Source organism: Biomphalaria glabrata, chromosome 12 (assembly GCF_947242115.1).
Source record: "Biomphalaria glabrata chromosome 12, xgBioGlab47.1, whole genome shotgun sequence".
Lineage (NCBI taxonomy): Eukaryota > Metazoa > Mollusca > Gastropoda > Planorbidae > Biomphalaria > Biomphalaria glabrata.
Window position 1 is genome coordinate 6,679,772 of NC_074722.1, and position 27,920 is coordinate 6,707,691.

Sequence of the window (27,920 nt, forward strand, 5' to 3'; positions counted from 1 at the left end):
CAATCGTAATACTGGAGCTTCCTGTCCCATAATGCACGTGGCACGGACATTCCCAAGTCTGGGTCTAACGGGCGTTCAGACCAATGTCTCTATGAATATGGCCTACTTTTTAACTTAGTAGGCCTACTTCATCGCGTTCCAGATAAAAACAAAGTGAACTGTTAGATTAAAATCCACATTTAGTTTTAAAGATAGATTATAACTAACTGATGTTTTAACGCAACCAGAATCGACTTTGTGTCTTGAAATAGTTTCACTCAAGATAACGTCAATGATCAATTAACGAGGCCATTGCTATGAAGTGTTTGCAGGTAAGTGACTTTGACCGGAATTCAAAAATAGAAATCAACTAGATTTATCTCCCCTGCAGCACAATTCAAGTCAGTGGCTTACTTTTTAAAATCTTTTATGTTGTTTTTTTTTTTCCCGTAGTATTCGTTCATCCATTATAACAGGGCCGGATTTAAGTAAGTGAAGGCCCTGGACAGGATGTTTGTGGAAGACACTCTTTGATTAAAATGCACTTATTTAACCGCTGGCCTACTGCATTTCATTTTGTGTAGTTTGTCGATGGAGATGAGCCGTGGGTGGTTGCACTGTCGCAAATCCGGCCCTGAATATTCAAGGATCCTTCGTGGTTAAGAACGTAGCCTAATTATAAAAAGCAGTGCCTAGTTTCTTAAACATACCATCGTAGACGATATTGTAATAGCCTTGTTTAGAAATATGTAGGCTATTTTGGACACACGACTCACACTTGAAGCCCAGAGGGAAGCCCTTATAGACAGGCGCAGATGTTAAGAACACACGCACACACACACACATATATATATATATGTGTGTGTGTGTCTTAAATCGTAATATTGGAGCTTCCGGTGCCAAAAGCTAAAAGCACGTATATATATATATATATATATATATATATATATATATATATATATATATATATATATATATATATATATGTATCTCTGTGTGGTGTGTGTGTGTGTGTGTGTGTTGATTTTCTTTGTTTTCATTTATATGGGGGATTGGGGTTTGGTTAAATTAAATTACTTTATGCCTACATAACCATTTTTGTTTTAGTTTAGGCTGTTTTTGTGTGTGTGAGTGCGCGTGTGTATGCCTTGTTAACCGAATAAGATGCGTGGTAATTTCAGTGTACATGTCATTGATTAAAAGATATATTGTCTGCAGGCTACCCAGAGCCATTTTAGTGAATTATTTAGTCGACAAGAGGAAACTAATTAGACAAAGCGAGAACTGAAAGCACAGATAATAGATCAGAATGGAGAGACCGGGGCCCTCTATGGACTGTAGCGCCACAGGGAGGGATGGATGAGAATACAGTTGTCATATTTTATATTTGATTATGTAAACATTTGCCTTTTGTTAAAAACATAATGTTATACTACATTGTATAAACCTGTAGTCGGGTCAATAGTGCTGCTTTTATTTAAAAAAACACAACAACAAACGAGTAAAGAATTATAAGCATATTAAGAATGTATAAAAATTATTATTATAGAAATGGAAATGGAAATCTAGATTGTGTCACGTGATATGGGGTTTGTGTGGTATGTTGATTTACTCCTAGACGTCTAGTGTTCGATGTTAGTCTAGTCTAGATATTAGGCCCAATGTTGAAACAATGATTGAACAAAAATCAAAGAAAAGTTTTAGAAAAGTCTTATCTTATCTTATAAATTACAGACGTTAATTCAAAAAAGAGAAGATAAGCGTCCAACGCGCCTCCATGTGTTAATTAAAGAGTTTAACTCTGCTAAGTATTTAGTTTTCCAGGCTGATTCAGGCAACCCGTTCCATGCTCTAATGGCAGGAAGACGGAGGTCACGGATCACTTGTACAACTTTGTTCAAATAACAAATCGACTTGATTTTAAATATAATAAAAAAAACAGGCTGTAAAAAAAAACTTAGTTAAATTTTGTACCTGACGATTGAAGAACTGTATAACTGACAAACTTCTAGTGCGCTGGTATGTGTCTCTCTTTAATTCTGTTTCCAGAAGTTCTGATTGGTTCGTTGGTCTGTGTCCTATTGTTGTTTTAAAAATGATCCATAAATATTTGCTTCTTGACCTACATAATTGTCTAATTCAATTTAGCCTATCAGAGCGTTTGGTTTGTAACCACTTCCGTGTGGTTTTAGCAATAATTATTTATTATTTAGTTCAGTGCTTTTCAAAATTGTGAAACGCGTTCTACTGGAGGTATTTGAAGTAATTCCCCCAAAGTACTAGTCTGGTTCTTTACTTTCCACGAATCGATGTCTCGATCTTTCTATGTTTCCTGTTGTTTTGTTTTTTGTTGTTTTTTTCAAATACTTTTCTAAGTTAATCTCTTGCGGATATGTGAACAATCTAGAAACAGAAGCATAATGAAACTATTTGAAAATACTTATTAAGTTCAATAGATCATGAAAGATCTTCTAGTTATAAACTGTGTATAACTAAAATTACCAGTCGTCAGGCAAAAGGAGGACATGTCCTTCTTTTCAGGTCTTGTCCTCCTTCCTGCAGGCATTAGACTAAAGTGTACAAAAGTCCGGCTTTTCTTTCTATTGTTTGCTTTGCTGTTGTTTTTAAAACTCCTTTGTCAGGCGTTGGCCTCTATTTGTCCTACTTTGTCAGGTTTTGTCATCTTTTTTTGCCCTGCTCTGGACATGCAGGTCTTTGGTCACTCAGTGGTAACCCTACAGGCATGACCGATTGTGCTATTTACACTAACATTGCCAGATCCAAAAATTAGAATTTAAAAATAGTAATCGACCCACGGCGTAGCATGCGCCGCTATTTAGTGACGGGTGAACACTTCCTGAAAGACACAGTTGTCCAAATGGGGTGGGTTTGGGCAAACGACTGTCAGTGAATGAGAAGAAGGAACTCTGGAGAGAGCAACATACAATTGTCCATGACTGAAAACAGGTTTTGGAAGATACAGGCATATCTTTTTGAACGTTTGGACTTGTGCTTTATTAATTGTCATGGAAAAGGCTAATCTAATTGTCGTGGCAAAAGCTAGTCTAACAGGGAATTGTCTGCGTGTAAAGGTAAAAGGCCAATTTAAATCTGATGGCGTCAGGGATATCATGGGAATAAGGACAGTTTGTTAGGTAGCAGCTGCGATAGTCTTACACTCCAGTACGTTGTGGTGTATGCAACCGCTAAATAGCAGGGATATGGAGAGACGTTGACCCGGATGTAAACTCGGGGAGGGTCATGGGGACGTTCTCGGAAGTGAATAGTGATAGTAGCGGGAAGTAGTTGAGACATCGCCACAATTTCAGCCTCGCCACCATAAACGCCGCAAGTATTACATGTGGCGGCGTATTGTCGAGCAGAGTGTATGACTGTGCTTCCGTGAGTAAGACAACGGACAGGGCGTCGCCATAGTTATCCCAATGTTCGCAAACAAAGCTTACAGCCATCTTGCGAAGTTCGAGAGCAACAGTTTCGTCGATGACATTTTTCCAATAATATGCGACTGATAGAAAAAACATTTACCTGATGCAGGAATTTCGACTACCACGAAAGACCTGTTGACTCCACGAAATATATTTAAAGCGGTGGCCATGGTTAGGAAACGAAGGGCAATACGAAGGGGCAAAATCAAAACAAAGCTACAGGGAAAACATGCAACTATTTTAATGATATTGACGTGTGTAAAAAATACACACATAAATGTAGTCAAAAATAGAATGTATAAAGAGGTACGTGGTGTAACTCTAGTCCGACTTGCAGAAATAAAAGAGTTATCTTGCCATGACTCGTATTGTCCGCGCATGGTTGGGTCATGAAGAGAATTATATATATATATAAAGATATATAGATATAACAAAGCGATCATCACTAAGGCTGCAGATGTGTCTAAGCAAAACCGAAAAAGAGACGCTTCTGTAGCTGCAGTCTATCCCATTAGCTGCATGATGAGGTGTGAGTGGAAACAGCTGAAATTCGAACAGGATTCAAATATTTCACAACAGTGACGCGCGACAGACGAAGTAGCTGAATTGAAACGTTTGTGTAGTGTTTTTGTCGCCTCCGCGCTGTGTCCTGGGTACATACGTCCAAACGGAGTTGACACTATAAAATAACAAAGGTGAAAGGTCAACCATGCAAAATAATCGACGCTGATGAACAATGTCGAACAGTCGTTCAGTTAACTATCTACGTCCGTAAACCTTCAGAGAACTAAAATCCTGCCTGTTACTCAAGTCACCAAAAGTATTCTGTATTTTCTTTTGTTACACCCAAAACTCTCGTCATGTTTTTAAATGTCACGTCATTGTCAAAATCTTAACCCTTTAATGAAACAAACAATTTTCACGCGAAATTCCTAATCGTAGTCCTAAAAGTAGCTAATGAACAACTTTGATAATATTTCTCCAAACAAATATCAAGACTGGGTGGACTCTGATTTAAACCTCTGGACCCTTGGTCCGAGACCCGAGCGATGGGTCCTAACGTCTAATTGGCAATACTAAATATGTCGCTATTTCTTGGACGGAAATATTTTCGCATTATTTTCGCGGACCGCTAAAAAAAAAAAAAAAAAAGTTGAAGCCACATTTTACCCACCCTGTCATACATTTTTTTCTAGTGCAAAGAAGAAAAAAAATGTGCACATATTTCATGCTATAAAATTTCGACGTCTGCTCGTGGGGAGGTCAAACAAAACAATACAATGTTTTTGTTTGCATTTCATTAAGTATATGTAAATGTCAAAAGTTCACGACCTGCTGGATCCTGGGCAGAAGTTTGGAGAAGATAAATGACTGTCACAACCTACATTAGAGCTTCTACTCACGTCTTAGTGACGTCAGTGGCTATAGTTAGCTTACTGTTAAGCCTTTGTTATTGCAATCATCGTATTTATTTGACAAACTATTTCGTTCAAAATAATTGGATTGGATTGCCTCAGTCGTTGATGAAATGAAAAAGTGAATGATACTTTGAAGCCCAAACTTCCTGCAGAGAAACCTGGGAGGACGGGGGGATGTATGGTATGCATTCGGGACAACCCTGACGCTAGGTCGAAGCCTATACTATACACCGCTAGACTTAAGACAGACATTATTATTTCTCTTGTGTCTCTCCCAATGGGAATAAGGGGCGACAGCTATTCATTCACTGTCTCTCTGCCTTGCTGTTTTACTGTCTCTGCCTCGCTGTTTTACTGTCTCTGCCTCGCCGACTGTCTCTGCCTGGCTGCTTTACTGTCTCTGCCTCGCCGACTGTCTCTGCCTGGCTGCTTTACTGTCTCTGCCTCGCCGTCTATCTCTGCCTGGCTGCTTTACTGTCTCTGCCTCGCCGTCTGTCTCTGCCTGGCTGCTTTACTGTCTCTGCCTCACTGCCTTACTGCCTCTGTCTCACTGCCTTACTGCCTCTCTGCCTCACTGTTTTACTGTCACTGCCTCACTGCCTCTGCCTCACTGCCTCTCTGCCTCACTGTTTTACTGTCTCTGCCTCACTGCCTTACTGCCTCTGCCTCACTGCCTTTCTGCCTCACTGTTTTACTGTCTCTCTGCCTCACTGTTTTACTGTCTCTGCCTCACTGCCTTACTGCCTCTCTGCCTCGCAGTTATACTGTCTCTGCCTTACTGCCTCGCAGTTATACTGTCTCTGCCTCACTGCCTTACTGCCTCTCAGCCTCTCTGCCTCGCAGTTATACTGTCTCTGCCTCACTGCCTTACTGCCTCACTGCCTTACTGCCTCTCTGCCTCGCAGTTATACTGTCTCTGCCTCTCTGCCTCTCAGTTATACTGTCTCTGCCTCACTGCCTCACTGCCTTACTGCCTCTCAGTTATACTGTCTCTACCTCTCTGCCTCGCAGTTATACTGTCTCTGCCTCACTGCCTTACTGCCTCTCAGCCTCTCTGCCTCTCAGTTATACTGTCTCTGCCTCACTGCCTCACTGCCTTACTGCCTCTCTGCCTCGCAGTTTTACTGTCACTCCGCCTCACTGCCTTACTGTCAATCCGCCTCACTGCCTCACTGCCTTACTGCCTCGCAGTTTTACTGTCACTCCGCCTCACTGCCTTACTGTCACTCCGCCTCACTGCCTTACTGTCACTCCGCCTTACTACCTCTCTGCCTCGCAGTTTTACTGTCACTCCGCCTCACTGCCTCACTGATTACTGTCACTCCGCCTGACTGCCTTACTGTCACTCTGCCTCACTGCCTCTCTGCCTCGCAGTTTTACTGTCACTCCGCCTCACTGCCTTACTGTCACTCTGCCTCATTGCCTTACTGTCACTCTGCCTCACTGCCTTACTGTCACTCCGCCTCACTGCCTTACTGTCACTCCGCCTCACTGCCTTACTGTCACTCCGCCTTGCTGCCTTACTGTCACTCCGCCTTGCTGCCTTACTGTCACTCCGCCTTGCTGCCTTACTGTCACTCCGCCTTGCTGCCTTACTGTCACTCCGCCTTGCTGCCTTACTGCCTCTCTGCCTCGCAGTTTTACTGTCACTCCGCCTCACTGCCTTACTGTCACTCTGCCTCGCTGCCTTACTGTCACTCTGCCTCACTGCCTTACTGTCACTCCGCCTCACTGCCTTACTGTCACTCTACCTCACTGCCTTACTGTCACTCTGCCTCACTGCCTTACTGTCACTTCGCCTCACTGCCTTACTGTCACTCTGCCTCGCTGCCTTACTGTCACTCTGCCTCACTGCCTTACTGTCACTTCGCCTCACTGCCTTACTGTCACTCTGCCTCGCTGCCTAACTGTCACTCTGCCTCACTGCCTTACTGCCTCTCTGCCTCGCAGTTTTACTGTCACTCCGCCTCACTGCCTCACTGATTACTGTCACTCCGCCTGACTGCCTTACTGTCACTCTGCCTCACTGCCTTACTGCCTCTCTGCCTCGCAGTTTTACTGTCACTCCACCTCACTGCCTTACTGTCACTCTGCCTCACTGCATTACTGTCACTCTGCCTCACTGCCTTACTGTCACTCCGCCTCACTGTCTTACTGTCACTCCGCCTCACTGCCTTACTTTCACTCCGCCTTGCTGCCTTACTGTCACTCCGCCTTGCTGCCTTACTGTCACTCCGCCTTGCTGCCTTACTGTCACTCCGCCTTGCTGCCTTACTGCCTCTCTGCCTCGCAGTTTTACTGTCACTCCGCCTCACTGCCTTACTGTCACTCTGCCTCGCTGCCTTATTGTCACTCTGCCTCACTGCCTTACTGTCACTCTGCCTCACTGCCTTACTGTCACTCTGCCTCACTGCCTTACTGTCACTCCGCCTCACTGCCTTAATGTCACTCCGCCTTTCTGCCTTACTGTCACTCTGCCTCACTGCTTTACTGTCTTTCTGCCTCACTGCCTTACTGTCACTCTGCCTCGCTGCCTTACTGTTACTCCGCCTCACTGCCTCTCTGCCTCGCAGTTTTACTGTCTCTCCGCCTCACTGCCTTACTGTCACTCTGCCTCATTGCCTTACTGTCACTCCGCCTCACTGCCTTACTGTCACTCCGCCTCACTGCCTTACTGTCACTCCGCCTCACTGCCTTACTGTCACTCCGCCTTGCTGCCTTACTGTCACTCCGCCTTGCTGCCTTACTGTCACTCCGCCTTGCTGCTTTACTGTCACTCTGCCTCACTGCATTACTGTCACTCTGCCTCGCTGCCTTACTGTCACTCCGCCTCACTGCCTTACTGCCTCTCTGCCTCGCAGTTTTACTGTCACTCCGCCTCACTGCCTTACTGTCACTCCGCCTCACTGCCTTACTGTCACTCCGCCTCACTGCCTTACTGCCTCTCTGCCTCGCAGTTTTACTGTCACTCCGCCTCACTGCCTCACTGATTACAGTCACTCCGCCTGACTGCCTTACTGTCACTCTGCCTCTCTGCCTTACTGCCTCTCTTCCTCGCAGTTTTACTGTCACTCCACCTCACTGCCTTATTGTCACTCTGCCTCACTGTCTTACTGTCACTCTGCCTCACTGCCTTACTGTCACTCCGCCTCACTGCCTTACTGTCACTCCGCCTTGCTGCCTTACTGTCACTCCGCCTTGCTGCCTTACTGTCACTCCGCCTTGCTGCCTTACTGCCTCTCTGCCTCGCAGTTTTACTGTCACTCCACCTCACTGCCTTATTGTCACTCTGCCTCACTGTCTTACTGTCACTCCGCCTTGCTGCCTTACTGTCACTCCGCCTTGCTGCCTTACTGTCACTCCGCCTTGCTGCCTTACTGTCACTCCGCCTTGCTGCCTTACTGTCACTCCGCCTTGCTGCCTTACTGCCTCTCTGCCTCGCAGTTTTACTTTCACTCCGCCTCACTGCCTTACTGTCACTCTGCCTCGCTGCCTTATTGTCGCTCCGCCTCACTGCCTTACTGTCACTCTGCCTCGCTGCCTTATTGTCACTCCGCCTTGCTGCCTTACTGTCACTCCGCCTTGCTGCCTTACTGCCTCTCTGCCTCGCAGTTTTACTGTCACTCCGCCTCACTGCCTTACTGTCAGTCTGCCTTGCTGCCTTCTTCACCCCTATGCCCATCCCCATGCCAAAAATCCTTCAATAACGTAAACAAGGTGCATAAAAAAGGCGTAAATAGGGCGCCTTCTGTTGGGGTCCTTTAACTAAAGTCTATTTCGTCCCCCCTTGTGACAGGCCTGCTCAATACCCTTGGCAAGGCTCATCATTCCATGTTAGATTTTGCATGTGGGCTTAAATATATTTACTAATTCAAGTTTCAATGCATATGCTATCATCAACAATGAATAATTGCACACAGTTTTAACTTGATCCGAAAATGGGAAGCTAGAAAAATAACGTGTAGTACAAGATTCCACACAGAGTTGAATATAAGCTTTGAACAAAAAAAATCATATCGTTTATAAATTTTGCCATCACTAGTAGGTTGCTGAGGAGTTAAGTGTTTGGCGGATCACTGAATGGATTCCAAAAGTCACCTGACGTCTGCTGCGAAGACAAAAGGGGTCGGGTAGTTGTGTTGGCTACGTGACCCTCTTGTTTACCTTCTAGAGAACTAGATACAGTTTACTTTGTCTGACCTATTCTTGTTTTTTTTTTCTGTTTTTTTTTTTAATACAAAAGTCAAATGTAATTTTAAGACATTTTACAATGGAACAACACCTTCAAGACCAAGGAAAAACAATTTATTAAGAATGTAAGTCATGCAAATAAAAAAATATTTTAATCCACGATTTTGTTCAGTCCTAGTGGAAGACATGCGGTCTGTTTTTGTCACCTTTCGTTCCTGGTTCGGCATAGCTCTGTATTTTCAACTATGTGTGTATGTGATTATGTGTCAGTGCGTATGTGTCAGTATTTGCATCAGTTCGTGTGTCAGTGCTTGTGTGTCAGCGTGGGTGTCAATGCGTATGTCAGTATGTGCATGTGTCCGTGTATGCATGTGTCAGTTTGTGTGTTTGTGTCAGTGTGTCTTTGTCAGTGCTTATGTGTCAATGTGTGTCAGTCTCATGTAAGCCTACCCGGTGGCTGTACTTGAATGCAAGAATTGTGTAGCGACAGATATCAAACTAAAACTTGAACACCAAAATGACAACTTTATACTTTCACGAGTTCAGCTTAGATCTCCGCTACAGACGTAAACCTATACAGGAGTTCACATCTTTCAGAAAATCAAAGCTGACAACCACTTCCCTCCCCCCAATGCTTCCGCTGCGCCCTGACAATGACATTTGGAATTGTTTTCGCAGTTAATACAAATGTTGAACTCATAACTAAAGAAACGAAACGAAAAAAAAATGCGACACATTTTTTCCCATTAGTTTTGAATGACGTTTTCAACGTGACATTTTTTGTACGACTTTTCACAGCCTCGTGCTGGGTCTTAGAAAAAAGATATCCTTCAACCCTTCCCCTCCCCCCTCCACCGAAGTATAACGTCCCAGTGCTCATCGCTTAAAGAGACAGATGTTTAAATAATTTCAAACGTTGTGGTTTTGGACATTGTTTTGGAAGAGAAGCTTCTACTCTGTAGTGATACAATTTGTAGTGATTCCTAGCGGTACGCTGTACAATGTGGTAGGCTCTGTTGTGATAGGCTAATGCTAATGCACTGTGGAGTACTGTAGTGGTATCATTACTCGTACTATGCTAAATAGCGATTGATGTTTCAGGCTTTCTTGGATCAAAGCACATTCAGAGGATTGATTTTTTTTTAACGATATCACTTTCAATAGATCAATAAACCAATTGTTTTATGTACACAATTGATACCTAATTTTAAACTCATTTTTATGGTTTAAACTTAAACAAACACTGTCACCGAGGATTGCAGAGAGTATTTCATTTTTCTGACATCAACCTACTGCGTTGTTTAGGGCATTACATTGATCAGTTAATAGGTTGATTTGTTGACGTATTGCTGCTACCAAGAACGAGAAATAAACAAGTCATGTGACGAACAGACTCCATGTCGAGTGTTGCTGTTTCTCTGCTGCTGTTCTTTGCTTGCTGCTCTGGTTGTGAAGCCGCTGTCTGGAGTGTGCAGGCAACAAATACATGTATAGACAACAACGGTACATTTAGGTATAATTTTGCATTACTGAAGATGTGTAGCTTGTAGAGTACGAATCATGCCGAATTATTCAATGCTTTTAACAGAGTTTTTATCAAGGAAATCGAGCTCCCTTTAAAAATAATATATTATGTTTGTATAAATAATTCTACAGTAATTTGAAATCAATGAATTTTCAATTAGACAGAAACTGGATCAACATTTAAAAAATAAAACTTCTTTAACCAATTGTAACATTTTCTATTGATTTGGCACAAATCTCAAAAAAAAGTATTTTCTATTTTATTTTATTTTATTTTTCCTCGTAGCATGCTCAGAACGCCATGACCCAATCTCTCTTGTGGACCAGTGGGGGTGGGGTGGAAGGGCTATCTGGTAGACTGGGAGAGGGTTTTCATTCTGTATTCAGCAAATACAGCTCATTTTGAGTCGGGATTTGAACTTTTGATAGGTAGCCAAGCAGTTTTTCCCACGCAGCCACACACCCTCTATTCATTCAGTTCAAACTTTCAATGTAGTGTTAAATCAGTCTGTCCGTCTGTCTGTCCAGAAAGATTTTTTTTTAAACGTTTGTCCCACTTTCCATTCTCGGATCAAGTTGAAACTTTGCACAATACCCAATGACTTATGAATCAATAAAAAAAAATTAGTTAATTAATTAGTGGTAATTAGTTAAGTTTAGTTTATATATAAAAGGGAAATAAAACTTAAAGTATTGAGATAAATGGCAGTAATTGGGCGGCTGTTTCCTTTATATTAGCTTTGTTTAATAAAAAAAGGATGTTTAAATATTGTTCTTGGTTTTATAAACGTTCATTTCAAATCCCAGATGCCCAAGAAAAACTGTGTTCTATGGATCTTATCAGGAAAGAATTCTCTACCGGAAATGCGAAAGTCTGAAATGTGACTTTATTTCTGCTGGTTGCGTCATACGCCAAAATGATCCACCGCCATCTTTATCGTGCTTCAGTATTCTGGGAAAGATGACCAAGGCAGACGCAAACTGTCCTTATAAACGTAAGTAGTTTGGCAACTCGAGTTTCCATTTATTCCGGGTGAGCCTAGGTAGCAACTACAAGACCCCACGTCTTCGGGTATTTCCTCATCTAGGCCCTATTTATTGAAGAGTTTAATCTTACTAAATTAGTATACTTTCAGGAATATTTTGCGCACCATCTTTAAATATAAAGGTCTATCATTATAATTTTATATTTCTGACTCTTGAGAAGATTATACGTAAGCTTAATCAGTAATGGAATTGGGGCGAGGTAGAACATTTTCCATTGTTGTTTGAGTCTATAATTCATTAGTTATTACATGGGCGTAGCCAGGATTTTTTTTCGGGGAGGGTTTTGGGGGGGGGGATCCCCCCCGCGGAAAAAAAATTATATATAGGGCCTATATATATATGTGTGTGTGTGTACATAATTAATATTTATTACATTCTGACCCTTTCGGAAGACGTTTATTGTAGACTCCCCGCCCTTGCTAGCAAGGGGGTCTAGGAGAGTTCGCAGCGCTCCCCCAGCGCGGGGCGAAGCCCCGCCGCCGAGCACTATTTCTGGTATTGAAAGCCAACAAAATGCATATTCTGAGGTATCTACAGTGCATTATCTTGCTATTAAAAAGTTTTATTTCAAAAACCTAATGTGCTATTCTTACTGACTTAGACCCTCTCGCGCCGTTCGGCGCATTTTCCGGCAAGCTGTTTCCGCAACTCTTATTTTGCGTAATTCATTTTGTGTGAGAACATGTACCGCTAAACCTCATGCAACGCTCTGTCACAACCTTACTAAGGATTCGACTCCCAGTTCGGCATATGATTTCTTTGATTTAGACCCGATCTCTATGACTGACTCCTAAAATCTGTCTTAGCCATCTTTGTTGAGACACATTTAATGATTTTCAATTTCGGCAGAAGACTATTCACACTTTATTAATGGAGCCCAAGCCACTGGTAGAAATTTGTAACCTTTCTTGACTACGCTCTTGGAATTACATGCCTGTATTTCGCTTTAGATTTTATATCGAAAAGGAAAGTTTTTTCGTCAAATCATCTGTTGAGGGGTTTTAAACTAAGAAATCTCTGGAGTTTTTTTGTTTTGTTTTTAATTCAAAACCCCATTTAGCTACGATCTTAGAATTTGGTGACTGTAGTTTGCTTTAAAATAATATTGAAGAGAGAGGTTTTCAACTCTAAACGCTCTGTATGGGAATTTTAAACTCAAAACCATCTGGAGGGGTTTTAAACTTTAAAGAAAAAGCCATCTGGAGGAGGGGGATTTAAACTCAAAACCCCTTTGGCTACTCTCATAGATTTTATAGTGTGTAATTTGCTTTTTTTTATATTGAAGAGGTACTTTTTAGCTTCAAACCCCAACTGGAGGGGGGGGGGGTTAAACTCAAAACCCCTTTGGCTACGCTCATAGAATTTTGAGTGTGTAATTTGCTTTTTTTATATTGAAGATGGGGTTTATCGTAAATTTTGGAGGGGGGTTTAAAATCAAATTCTTCCTCAACTGTGCTGTTGGAATTTGGGGATTGTTGTTTGCATTTTTTTTGTTTTGTTTTATAGAAGAGGGGGATTTAACTGCAAAAACCTCTGGTAGGGGGTTTAAAATTCAAAACCCTCTGTAGGGGTTTTTAAACTCAAAGCCCCCTGGTAGAGGGATTTGTATCTCAAAACCCCCTGATAGGGTTTTTTTAAATCTCAAAACCCCCTGGTAGGGGGATTTAAACTCAAAACCCCCTGGTAGAGGGATTTAAACTCAAAACCCCCTGGTAGAGGGTTTTTAACTCAAAACTGCCTCGGCTGTGCTGTGGTAAGTGATGATTTAGTATTAAAATCTCACCTAAAATAAACAAAATGAAAGCAAAAATCAGTCACTTAATTCCGTCCCCCCCCCCCGCAGGGGAATTTTATTTCGGGAGGGTTTGAACACCAAGAACCCCCCCCCCTGGCTACGCCCATGAGTTATTAAGAGTACATTATTCGCTTTTACGAAACAGTCATCAGCTTCATAATTTATTACGATGTAACCAAATGTTTTTATGGCTAGGTCTGTTTACATTATTTAAGCTATTCCCATTACAAAAAAAGTTAATAACATTCTTTGAAACAAAACTCATGTTGTTTTGTTACTGTGATTTTACATTTACATTCTATAAAACCTAAATCTTTTTTTTTATCCGCTTCCCCCGGGATTCGTTACTATTTAGGACTGTACTTTTAATGGAGCTCATTCACCAATCGTAAACAAACAACATTTAGCCACATGATAATATTGATCATCATCATCATCATCAAACTCCATTAGAGTGAGGGCTTGAGAGGCTCAAATCCTCTCTTGCAAAAGCCCTGGACAGAAACCCTGCTGTCTTGCGTAGTGCATAAATGTTGCCATACAGGTCGAGAATTTTGGGTTTCCCAGACCTGTCGAGACGGAGATCAGCAAGTCTGTGGCAGTCAAACAGAATATGAGGCACGGTTTCATCTTCTTCCCTGCAGCGGGGGCACCGTGAATCAAAATTTGGCCATAGCCGCGAGAAGTATGAGCCAACAGGACAATGGCCTGTCCTACACTGTGCTATAATAGCTTGATAATATTGATAAAACAATGGAAAAAAAGGTAGCACCTGACAGCCTTTATGGATTGCGTAATTTGTATAGAAGAGATATAGAATCACGTGGCTAAATATTGTTTGTTTACGATTGGTGAATGAGGTCCATTCCCAAACTCTGTACAGCTTCAAAGAGTTTCAAAACAATAATAAATGACGTCATTATTGTGTACGTTTTATCATAGTACATAATACATAGTTTTATCATTGTACATAATACATAGTTTTATCATTGTACATAATACATAGTTTTATCATTGTACATAATACATAGTTTTATCATAGTATATAATATATAGTTTGATCATAGTACATAATACATAGTTTTATCATAGTATATAATATATAGTTTTATTATAGTATATAATATATAGTTTGATCATACTATATAATATATAGTTTGATCATATTACATAATACATAGTTTTATCATAGTATATAATATATAGTTTTATTATAGTATATAATATATAGTTTGATCATAGTACATAATACATAGTTTTAACATAGTATATAATATACTCAAAATGCTCTGTAAGGGGATCTTAAACTCAAAACCATCTGGAGGGGTTTTAAACTTAAAAAAAAAGCCATCTGTAGAAGAGGGGTTTAAACTCAAAACCCCCGATTGGATTGGCTACGCTCAAATAATTTTAGTGTGTAATTTGCTTTTTTTTTTATATTGAAGAGGTATTTTTAGCATCAAACCCCTCTGAATGGGGGTTTAAACTCAAAACCCCTTTTGGCAACGCTCATAGCATTTTGAGTGCGTAATTTGCTTTTTTTTCTTACACTGAAGATGTATTTTTTAGCCTCAAACCCCCCTGGCTGGGGGTTTAAACTCAAAACCCCTTTGGCTACGCTCATAGATTTTAGAGTGAGTAATTTGCTTTTATTTATATTGAAGAGGTACTGTTTAGCTTTAAACTCCACTGGAGGGGAGTTTAAACTCAAAAACCCGTTGACTACACTCATAACATTTTGAGTTTATAATTTTTTTATGTTTTTATTATTAAAGAGGTAGTTTTTACCTTCAAACCCCGCTGAAGTGGGGTTTAAACTCAAATCTTAGTCAAAACCCATTTAGCAACGCTCATAACATTTTGAGTGCGTAATTAGCTTTTTTTTTATATTGAAGAGAGGGTTTATCGTAAATTTTAAAGGGGGTTTTAAAATCAAAATCTTCCTTAACTTTGCGCTTGGAATTAGGGGATTTTCGTTTGAATTTTTTTTTGTTTTGTTTTATAGAAGAGGGGGAGTTAACTGCCAAAAACCTGTTAGGGGGTTTTAAACTCAAAACCCCTTTGGTTGTGCTGGGGCAAGTGATGGTTTAGTATTAAAAACTCACCTAAAATAAACAAAATCAAAGCAAAAAATCAGTCATTAAATTCCGGCGCGGGAGGGTCTATGTCAGTAAGAATAGCACATTAGGTTTTTGAAATATAACTTTTTAATAGCAGGAAAATGCACTGTAGATACCTCAGAATATGCATTTTGTTGGTTTTCAATATCAGAAATAGTGCTTGGCGGCGGGGCTTCGCTCCGCGCTGGGGGAGCGCAGACCCCCTTGCTAGTAATGGCGGGGAATCTACAATTTTTTCACTAACTCATGGAAGAACCTATTCTAGGGCACAATAAACGTCTTCTGAAAGAATGAAGGGTCAGAATGTAATAAAATTATGTACACACACACACACATAAATACATATAATTTTTTTTCGCTGGGGGGAATTCCCCCCCCCCAAACCCCTCCCCCGAAAAAAAATCCTGGCTACGCCCATGTAGTACATAATACATAGTTTTATCATAGTACAAAATACATAGTTTTATCATAAAAAAGTTTTCCTTTTCAGACCTTGAGGTCTATAGGGCAGATGATGTAAAGGTCATCTGTTTTATGTGGCCTACTGTATACGAGGGTGTCATGTGGCCAGCACAACGACCAAACGCATTTACTTTTCCCCAACTAATGTCAGGTACCCATTAGAGCTGGGTGGACTCAGAGGCGCCCAAAGGTCCCGAAATTAAAAATCCCAGTCTTCACTAGGATTCGAACCCGGAACCTCTGGTTCGGCCAAGCGATTCACCGCTCTGTCACCGCGCCTCCACAGTTTTATCATAGTATCCATTATTCCCCCCCCCCTCGCCCCTATTGGTGGGAGGCGTGGTGGCCGGGTGTATGTTTCCGAACCGAAAGGCCTCGGGTTCGAATGCCCATGAAAACTGGAATTGTGAAGACACCTCTAGGGTACCTGGCACTAGTTAAGGATAGTAACAACAGTTGGTCGTTGTGCAGACCACATGAAACCCTTGTTTATCATCGGTCAGAGAAACAGAAGAGGTTCACATCATCTGCCCCCATAGATGGCAAGGTCTGAAAAAGGGGAAACTTTACTGGTTTTGTTTTTCCTCTTCTTGGTACAGCATGTGAAGGCTACAACAGCAAGTCTGTGTGTGTACGTAACAGCACGACCTGCCTGCAAGATGTCGGGGAGCTGCAGACCTTTGGCCTGTGCCACGAGGAAGAGTTGTGCTGTCTTTTTAAAACAAAAGTTTAGAAAGTTTTTCTCTGGGTCGACGATGGACGAGACACAATCTGAAGGTAAATATTGATAAAAATAAACCATCATTTTGTTGTTTGTTTTGTAAAATACGTCACATGTTTCGGGTGTTGGTTCAAATACTGAAGATAATTATGTCCTAGCCCAAGTCTAACGATACGTAAGTAAGTCCCGCAAACGAATGGGGGATGGCAGGGGTTCGAACCCTGGACCTTCATGACCACCGAACGTCAGTCCAGAGTGCTTACCACTGTTACCACACAACTAGGCAGCCAAGCATATAGTACAGTGTAATGAATGAACAGCGGTCAGTTGTTCACTTGGGTTGTACTGTGGATTCTGGTAGCACAAGGGTCAATCGCTTATTCTCTTATTAAAGTGTGCACGGATCAAACATTGCTTCGAAAATGAGATTATATTATAAACGCTACTCATTGACCAGGGAATGTGAATAAGAACAAGACGTCTGTGTGTAGTCACTCAATGAACTGCTCTGTGTGTTCTGTTTATTCTCATTTGTGGAATGTTTTTAATTCCCTGTTTAAGTCCCTGTAATCACAACACATCTCCAGTAATGATCAATAAAGCAGTCTTAGTCTTACAGAGAGTAAAACCTGAGCTTGTGTATTCAAACATGTGTTTCCATCGCATGAACCTAATGCTATTAGAGCATTGAATGGGTTGCCTGAATCAGCCAGGAAAACCAACGACTTGACAGATTTTACGCCACTGATTAACATGCATGACTGCACACAGGGATCGCATAGACGTAATTATCTTCTCTTTTGAAGTAACGTATGTAGTTTATAAGACTGACTTACTTAGACTTAGGTCCTCCCGCGTCGTTCGGAGCATTGGGCAGCAAGCTATCTCAACAAAGATCTGTCACTGGCAATGTCTGAAGCCTCCTCCCACCTGGTGTCCACTGTTCTAAGGTCCTCTATGAAGGTGTGGCGCCAAGTTAGGACATCCCTGTTTGCGCTTGCCTCGTATTGGCCCAATGTCATCGTAACTCTTGGTGTGCGTAGTTCATTTTGTCGGAGAACATGTCCCGCTAACCTCATGCGACGCTCTGTCACAACTTCACTAAGTGTTCGACTCCCAGTTCGGCATAGGATTTCCTTGTTTGAGACCCGATCTGTGTAAGTGACTCCCAAAATCCGTCTCAGCCATTTTTGTTAAGCCACATTTAGTCTTTTCTCAAATTTCGACAGACGACTTCCATGTCTCATATGCATATGTTGCTTTTGGGATGACGATTGTGTTTATTTGTAATTTATAAGATAAGAATAATACTAAGTCTTAAAAAATCATATGAAGGCTATAATACCTTTTTAAAATACTCGTTAGACCAGTTGGACAAACAAACAAACTATATGATAATTCTGGTGACATTTTTTTTCATCCGCAAGAGAGATACACATTCTGAAGAAGATATTAGGTGACAGAGGCAGCCCTTACAGGTTAGGTGTATCCACATATGGCTCCTATCTCGGAAGACATTAGATACGCTCAGATGAGTTACTGGTTTAATTTTGTTCTTAAGACGGGGCAGAATCTGGTGTTGCTGGTCAAATGTTGAATGACGTGAAAAAAATATTATATCACAAATAGAATTATTTCCCCGCATATTTCCCTAAATATTCCTGACATAAATCAAAACTTTGCCTGTACGTATTATTTATTTATGTGCTTCAAATGTCAAGATAAGCTATGTGGTTCAGTGCTGTGAACTTGGGCAGCGAAGATATCTATGTCCAGTCTTGGTATAATATATAGATTCTCTCTCTATATATATATAGGTCTGTGTAGTTCAATGTTTACCAAACAGAAGTTCTGTGCACAGACCTATATATTACAGACTATTTCCTTGGTTGACCTGCATACCAGATCAAAAGGTGTCATCATGAATTAAACTTTCTAATTACATAAAACATGTGACACCGTGTGCCTGCGTGTGTGTGATAGTGTTATCTAAAGAATTCTAATGTGTAATAAATAATTAGAGACCTGTACTTCAAAATAATTTAAAGGATCAAGCTTCATAAATCTCGATGTGGTTTCCGGCTTTAGAAAAATATGAACTCTGTGCAGTTCATTTTGTAGACAGAAATTTTTATTTTAACTTGTGGCTTATCATGTGATAGGCCTAGACCCAGTGCTGGTAACGCCTGGCTTATCATGCGATAGGCCTAGACCCAGTGCTGGTAACGCCTGGCTTATCATGTGATAGGCCTAGACCCAGTGCTGGTAACACCTGGCTTATCTTGTGGTAGACCTAGTCCCAGTGCTGGTAAGACCTGGCTTATCTTGTGGTAGGCCTAGTCCCAGTGCTGGTAAGACCTGGCTTATCTTGTGGTAGGCCTAGTCCCAGTGCTGGTAAGACCTGGCTTATCTTGTGGTAGGCCTAGTCCCAGTGCTGGTAAGACCTGGCTTATCTTGTGGTAGGCCTAGTCCCAGTGCTGGTAAGACCTGGCTTATCTTGTGGTAGGCCTAGTCCAAGTGCTGGTAACACATGGCTTATCTTGTGGTAGGCCTAGTCCCAGTGCTGGTAACACCTTGCTTATCTTGTGGTAGGCCTAGTCCCAGTGCTGGTAACACCCGACTTGCCGATTAAAACTTAGTTCAAGGCTACAGCAGGGAAATAAAATTAACATAAGTTAAATTAAAAAAACAACAACGGGGTATTGAGAGTGTCATGGTTCTTTATTCTAAGGAAAGATTTAAAAGAGTTATAGTAGCTTGGGACGAGAGAGAGGGAGAGCTAGAAAGTTAGACTTAGAATTCGCTAGTTTAAAAGTAAATTATTACTAATTTTATTGATCAGTTTTACTGAATCCTGTATCTGCTTTATATATCTTTGTACATACATTTATTGTTTCAGGCTCAAGTTTTAAATAATTAAAACTGTAGAAAAGCATATCAACACTTTGTTACTTCATTGATTATTAAAGTGTTTGAACCAGAGTTACGGCACCTCCGAACCTGCATATGTCACAAGTTTATGTCATCAAGATCTTCAAGTCAAATAAACATAATAAAAAAACATAATAAACACGTGACACTATATCTCATTATATACAAATTCTAAGAAACTCCCGACTTAGCCTGTTGCTACAAACTGACCAATTTAGCATAGCCTCCTGCTACAAACTGGACCGATTTAGCCTAGCCTGTTGCTACCAACTGGACCAATTTAGCCTAGCCTCTTGCTACAAGCTAGGCCGATATAGTGGATTCAATAATTAAAATGTAAGATTTGTTGAGCGAATTGAATGAGAAATTTAAATGTTAGCCTACTCTGACTCATTGATCCACAGTGTCACCCCGTCATTGTACTTAACTGCATTTCAATTATCAGTGATCAATAAGTACTATGGTGACTTAATTTCAGTACGGCATAAAGCCCTTACATGTTTAAAGAAATTGCCGCCTCATGAAAAGGGGTTAACACATGTTTTGTTGTGTTCTTTTGTTCCTCTCAAGATTAATGGGCTTTACTTTTGTCCTACCTAGTGTTATAGCTTTTTCTTTCCACAAAAGACAGTCGTCGACATTTTTGTATAAGCCCATCTTTAGCCCCCTCCCCCGTCTATTTAGATACAGCACATAAAACACACGCTGTCAGAAGATGAAGCTTAAAGCTGGAGTCAGAAGTGGGAAGGGAGCTGAATACAAACACTCTCTGTACAGGTATACAGTGTTGGACTGGTGGGGGGAAATCTCGTGGGATGAAGATTAAAAAATTGGAAAAGGTAAAATGTGGTTAAAGAACAGTGTTGCTGTTTCCCTGGTGGAAGCATTCCCCGGCTCGGGTATAGGTCGTGCTGACCTGTACACATCATAATTCAAACTGTTGATTCTCATGTGTCGGTATGACCTCTTAGGGTGTTCTGGTGTCATTCTTTTCTTTTTTTTTTTTTACCGAGATTGTATCAGCTCGCTCCGTCTGTCTGTCTGTCTGTCACAAATCTTGTCCACGTTATTTCTCCCACTTCCCATTCTCGGATCAAGTTGAAACTGCACAATTATTTTATTGTCGATGACAACACATGTATCAATTTTTAAAAAATAATTAACCAATTAGTCGTTATTAATTAATTTCGTTTTATATAGACATTTGTCAAAGCTAATGTAGAGAATTAGCTGGATCGCTTAAAAATTTGAACTAACCTTCTATTTTTATAACTACTTGAATGACTGAGTGGCGAACACGTCGGCATTCCATCATGGAAGATTGAGTTCAATTTCACACTTGAGTAACTTTTTTGTTTTTAATAAGCGATGTTTAAATTTTTTTAATACTTGTTTTCTTTTAGCTTTTTTTTTCTTTTAATTTTTTTTATTGAGAAAAGTTTCTTCTGTTAATCTACTCCACTAATTTCTTGACCCCATGAAGTTCTCTCACATTTTGCTATACAATACACTCCTCAGATCATGCTCTGGTCTATATCAAAAACCTCCAAACTATTCCAATTTAAAAAAAAAAAAACATAACAAGCGATAGAAAAAAAAAACTTAAAAAAAAAAAACAAAGCTTATCAAAAGGAAAGAACAGCTAATTACTGTCATTTATCTGAAAACGGCGGGTTTAGCTCACTTTCTGCCATATCAATTAATTATTAATTAATTAGTTTGAAATTATTCGTTCAGACCTCGTGATCTATGGAGCAGATGATGCAAAGGTCATCTGGTTCCGTCGCCCACGGTTTATGAGGGTGCCATATGTGGCTTCACAATGACCAACCGCCTTTACTTTTCCCCAACTAATGTCAGGTATCCATTAGAGATGGGTGGACTCAGAGGTTCCCTATGGATCCCGAAAGTAAAAATCTTAGTCTTCACCAGGATTCGAATCCGGGACCTCCGGTTCAGAATCCAATCGCTTTACCCCTCAGCCTCTAGTATGTTTCGGTCTAATTGGTACATTTAACTTAATTGGACTCATCTTTCTCTTTTTTTTCAGAAAAAAGGTGTGGTTATCAAAGACAGATTTCCAATATACAAACCACCTCTTTCTACTTATCAACAGAAAACCTGTGCCTGTGGTAAAACGTAGTGGCAGACGTAGCCAAGTTGTCTCGTTTTCGTTATTCAACATGGTGGAAGTGCAACTAAATTTAGCAGACGATAACTCGATTTGATTTCATTCAGTACATTGTAAGAATCATAAAAAAAGTGTACATTTATGATGAATTTAGAAAATTTATTAATTATTGTTTAAAATTTAAAAAAAAAAGGAAGCTCTTCATTTCACGTCCAACAGAAAAGCTTTTAAAAAACTTAACAATTTCCACCAAGTTCAGGGTCACCATATACATTGGGAGGAGAAAAAGGAGGATAAAGCCTTGCAAAGGAAAAAAAAAATCTTGAAAAAGTAATACAACAATGTAGTTGATGACACATGTCAGTAAATTGAAGGCCGCAAAACTTAAATATCTTATTTCTCAAAGGACTTTTCGGAGTAGTTAATTATGTGCACAAGCATTCGCGTGCAACTCAATAACGACATTGTCTTTTGTTGCACCCTGTTTAAATTTTGAATACCTCAGTAACGATTAGACTTAGAAACTGATTCAATGGAGAATAATTTACTCTCTTATTTACTGCAACCTTTTCCAATACAATCGCTCCTTTAACTTAGCATTAAGTTAAAAAAAATGCGAAAGAAAAAGGGGCCGATTTTGAGGAGCTATGAGAAGCAGGTTTCTTTTGAAGAGCTCTCATTATAAAAATATATCATACGAAAGAAGTCAAAAACTTTTTCATCTCTCTGCTATGTATGAGCGACTTAGGCGCGTGTTTCAACTAGTACAAGATGGGGAGGGTCGGCGTCGACTGTAAGGGAAACATTACAACTACAGTAAACAACAATAGATCTAGTCAACGCCAGACATTCTCACATTTTGGGCCAAGGCATGTCGGAAGAAGGACAAGGCAGAGACGACCTTAACAGTGCGTGGGGTTCTGGGCGAGTGTCAGATCTGGGCCAAGAAAATTTGTACGATGGGCTGAAGGTGACAACGATTTTTTTTAATCGCGGGGCCCCTCTTAGGCGCGGGGCCTGGGGCGGTTGCCCCACTCGTAACCCCTAAGGCCGCCTCTGGGTCACACGACCCCAAAAAGGGATACACGCCCTCTTATTGGCTTTTACCTAACGACTGGTAACTCTAATCAGCTTCTGTAAAGGGAAACTCTGCCTTATTTTTTTTTCTTTAGCTATATATAGCAACTAGTTTATTGTAAACACAATTTTCTCATAAAAATCTACAATTCAAATCACCCAATCAATATCGAGCCATTCTCTGTTGACATGCATAGAAATCAAGAGCAAAGTTCTTTTCACTTCGCGAATAAAAAAGCAACAGCAACAAAAGCAGGGCAACTCTTACACATTTAATGTCTTCTATAGACTGGATAACACTTCTATTCAATGACTATTCAGTCAATACTGTTAATAGTTAATATAATTTCCAAAGTGTTTTATGACCAATGCTCGGTCGGTGTTAGAAGAGATTTTATTTGTTTACCGGTTGAAATAAAACTGCCGAGGAAATAGTGTTTGGGGTATTCACCTAATTAGTCCAACGTTTATTCATTTCTACTTAGGAATTAATAAGATGGCGACCTATTTTAAAAAAAAAAGACATCCATTATTCAAACGTCTACATTCCCCCCCCCCCCCGGCCAGATGTATACAATGTTGTCCGCGATCCCAGCTGGGGTAGAGCACTGTAAGCGTCCAAAGTGGGGTCCGCAAGGGGAACACGATTCCGGTTTTAGTTTACGCAAATATAATAGACCTGTTTTAAAACCGAAATTTACGTAATGAATGCTCAATTAAGCTGGTCAGTTCCACTTTCAAATATCCAACCCAGCGGTTCTCAACCTTTTAAGCTCGGCGACCCCTCATACATTCTCACACTCTGCCGCGACCCCCCCCCCCCACACACACACATACACATACAGCAATAGATGAGTAGACAATAACAATTCATATTTTCGATGGTCTTAGGCGACCCCTGGCGAATCGTCAATCGACCCCCAAGGGGGTCGCGACCCACAGGTTGAGAACCCCTGCTGTAAACAATGTTTAGTAGATCTTGATGAATTGTTTTGTTAACTGGAGATAGTACAGGAGAGACTTCTTTCGGGGAAACTTTTTTATTATAGGCACATGAAAAAGTCGTCAACATAACGTGCGTGACAGTCGGAAAAAAATTCCGACGCAAGAGAGTCGCTAACAAGTTAGCGGAGATGTTTTGAAATGTCTTCAAAAAGTCGATGTAATGGCAGTCGCCTCTCGTGATAACGATATATCCTACATATAAGGGAATATGCTTCTTCCCTGAAGGGTTTATCAGGGAAATTGTGCGCATCGTCTTCCAAGTCTAGATGTCAATGTCTTCGATTCCGAAGGTTAAGGATGAGTGCGCTGTTTCACGTGACCCAGTTGCGAGCTGCATATTTGTCCTCACCTAAAGGCCTATCATTGGAAGAGTATAAAGTGCAGTAGATCTCTACGTTCCCTTAACCAGGGTTCTTTCTTGGGATGAAGGTGAGGGGGGGGGGCTGTTGTTTTTTTTATTTAAATCTAACATTCATTAGTTATTAAGAGAAAAACAATCGCTGTATAAGTTGTATAAAGGAAGTCTTTTTTTCTTTTTTAAATAACAGTTTTAATGTTTTATCTTGTTTCTTTTGTAACTTGACTGATTCTTTTTAAAAAAATTATAAGTTATGTCGTATAAAATTGTCAGGCTTTGAGGCTAAAAGAATACTCGATGTGATATTTTATTTAAAAAAAAAAAAAGACGTATTTTATGCATGTATCGTCTCAATGTTCGTACTTACCAATGAAAACATGTGTGTGTGTGTGATTACATTGTAGATTTATGATGTGTATTAAATGATCAGGTGCAGACATTGTAAGAGCCTTTCGTCTTTACAATATATAGGCCTATGACCTTTGAACTTGTCTGATTAAAAAAAAACAACACGGTTAGATAAGAAAATATAGGTTGCTAGAAATCTAGGCTATTGTAGAGCTCAATTACCGAAGACCTAGACCTTTTATCTTAAACATCTTTCAAACCGCTTAAGAATTTGGGAACAAAATATTTTTGTTTGTTTCATGCTTAACGTAAAGCGACTTTGGAAAACGTATTTCGTTTCGTTTAAACAGCCAGTGTGTGTTTTATGAAAAGCTTTTAGACAAGGCACCTGGCTCTGATGGACTTCCCGCTGAAATATTTAAAATGGGTGGTGTCGCCCTAACCGAGTGGCTAACAGACTTGTTCGCTCTACGCTGGGAGAAGTGCGTGGTCTCACCTGAACTTCGAGATTCCATAATCATATCCCTATACAAAAAGGGTGACAAGGGCGCTTCAACTATCGAGGCATTACACTTCTGTTAGTATCTTATCTTATATAATACAGACGTTACTTAAAAAAAGAAGACGAATACGTCCTAAGCGTCATGCATTCAGAGTCATGCATATTAACCAATGACTTGAATTCTGCCAAGTCACTGGTTTTCCTGGCTAGCTCAGGCACTAGGGAAGAAGGAGTATTTGTACAAATCTGTCCTAGCATGATATTTGTTCTGCGACAATTACAAGAAAAATGCAAAGAGCAGAACCTAAACCTTTACGCTGCCTTTGTGGATCTCACCAAGGCTTTCGACACGGTCAGTCGCGATGGCTTGTTGAGGATTGTGGCCAGGCTGGGATGCCCACCTACGTTCCTATCCATTCTCAAGCAGTTTCACGTGGGACAAAAAGGCCAGACACAATGGTGTCCTGTCTGATCATTTCCCAATAGAAAATGGCGTGAAGCATGGCTGTGTAAATGCTCCTACTCTATTCGCTATCTTCTTTGGCGTAATGCTGGGTCAAATGAGGCAGCGATTGCACGAAGGCATCTACATCCGGTTTCGTCCAGACGGCAATGTGTTCCATCTTCGACGTCTACTATCCCATACAAAAACAAAGGGGATGGTCATAACGAAGCTTCTCTATGCCGATGATTGCCCCCTGCTAGCTCACAATGAACATGATCTCCAGATCGCGGTAAACGAATTTGCATACGCTGCCGCCTCTTTCGGTTTATCTATAAACTTGGGAAAATAGAAGTCATGTTCCAGAAGTGACCCAATAAAACATACTCAGCCCCAAGGATCACCGTAAACGGACAGCCCCTTAACGTGGTAGACCACTTCACATATTTAGGTAGTATAGTGTCAAATGACGCCTCACTTTCAAGGGAAGTTGATAACCGTCTGGCCAGGGCCAGTAGCGCTTTTGGACGCCTTCAGGCGAGAGTTTGGCGGAACAAATCGCTCCACCTGCCTACAAAAATCAATGTCTACCAGGCGGTGGTTCTCTCAACCTTCTATATGGCTCTGAGACATGGACACTATATAGAAAACAACTAAGACTTCTTGAGCGCTTCCACCAAAGATGCTTGCGCTCCATCATGGGCATACGGACGCAAGACCGCACTACAAACAGCGATGTCCTTGCGAACGCCGGTATGGACAGTATAGAGGGACTTTTTATATATGTCTATGTCTTTAGTATTCAGAATGAGAATTCTTTTTTCATTTAAATAGATTCTAGACCTATATTTAAATGTTTCGGCTTGATTCTACACTATTGTTTAAAATGACTAAACTGTTTAACTTGATATTTATAAATTATAGTGGCTTAATATGTCATTGTAACACACACACACACTCATACACATCAACTATAGGGAAGAAATCGTTCGAATAGAAAAAGAGCTGAAAATCACAAGCAAGATTTCATTCGTCAAACTTCTTTGACAGAACATCTGCAATTGACAAGATAAGATCATGAAAAAGACATTTCGCCTACAGTGGCACTTAGGACTTTTTTCTAAAATTTCTTACGGATTCAAACCTACAACCACTTGATAAACAATAGAACATCGCGCCTCTAGGCCAGCTTTCTTTATTAAAACCCGAGCCACGTGATGTCAATAAGTGTGACATATCATATAGGTCAGGTGCTGAGTGACAGCTTGGGGCGGGAAGAGACAGTCTATGTTAATATTATGTACATATTAATTAATGATTGTTTGTATAATCTACTTCACCATGTTTCTATGTAGATCTAGGTATTCCTCACTCATCTGGTCCACATAAGGCTCCTGGCAAGCTGCATCTCCTGCCTCAACCCTTCTCGTTTGATTATCTACCTTTGGTTGCCCTGGGCAACGTCCCCGGATGTTTTTATTATGTCTTGCTAAGATCTAGTAGGCCTACACTCTAGTCACCACTCACGAGTCCCATACGCTAGGACTAATTTTGTACAAATACTCCTTCCCTAGTGCTATTAGAGCATGGAATGGGTTGCCTGAATCGGACTGGAAAACAAAATGGCTTGGCAGAGTTTAGGTCATTGATTAACATGCAGACTAGATTGACCTGGGGACACTCGTAGGACGTAACCATCTTCCTTTTTGTGAAGTGACGTCTTTAATTCAAAAGAAGAAACAGTTTTGTCTTGTCAGTCTTAATTGTGCCATTAGTTACTGTCTTGAGTACAATAAGACAAACACACGTTTTTCCCCACTCAAAAGAGAAAGACAAATTGAGCGCATTGTAACAACTACTTATTTGTACAAAGCTTCTATCAACTCACTCTGTCTGTCTGTCTGGGTACAAACTTTGAACATGTTTATGTCTCCCATTTCCTATTCACGGATCAAGTTGAAACGAACATTATTCATTGCACGTGACAAGACATGAATCAATCAAAAAAAAAGTTAGTTAAATTATCAATGGTGATTATTTTTATTTACTAAAGGGAATAAATGTTACTTACTGAGAGCTGTGGATGAGTATACAGATTTAAGCCCCTTATTTTGTTTGAACACATTTACTCTCCCACTTCCCATGATTTGGATCAAGTTGAAATTTTACATAATTATTTATAGTCGGTGACAATACACGAAACTATTCAAAAATTAACCAATTAGTTAATAAATTCCTTTTATTTTAAATAGCAAAAAAAAAGGGAGCTAAACCTTACCCTATTCAGATAAATGTCAGTAAAATGTTATTTTTTAAAAACAAATCTTTCTTTTTTTCCTTTTGAGTTCTACCATTTTCGTGACTAATGCAACTATCCATTCGTTCTTTCTTAATGTCTTTGAAAAGGGGAAGCAACTCTTTTG

At 40.5% G+C, this 27,920-nt stretch overlaps 1 long non-coding RNA gene across 2 annotated transcripts; it reads left to right on the top strand.

Moving 5' to 3' along the window:
* Positions 1-44: 44 nt before the first annotated feature.
* LOC129922175 (uncharacterized) lies at positions 45-27,809 on the top strand. 2 transcript variants are annotated; one of them, XR_008774157.1, is made up of 5 exons: positions 45-311; positions 10,357-10,547; positions 11,366-11,553; positions 16,582-16,759; positions 21,685-27,809. It is a non-coding gene; the product is annotated as an uncharacterized LOC129922175 (long non-coding RNA). The 2 variants fall into 2 exon arrangements; XR_008774156.1 differs by lacking the exon at positions 45-311 and having other exon boundaries at positions 9,858-10,547.
* Positions 27,810-27,920: the final 111 nt, after the last annotated feature.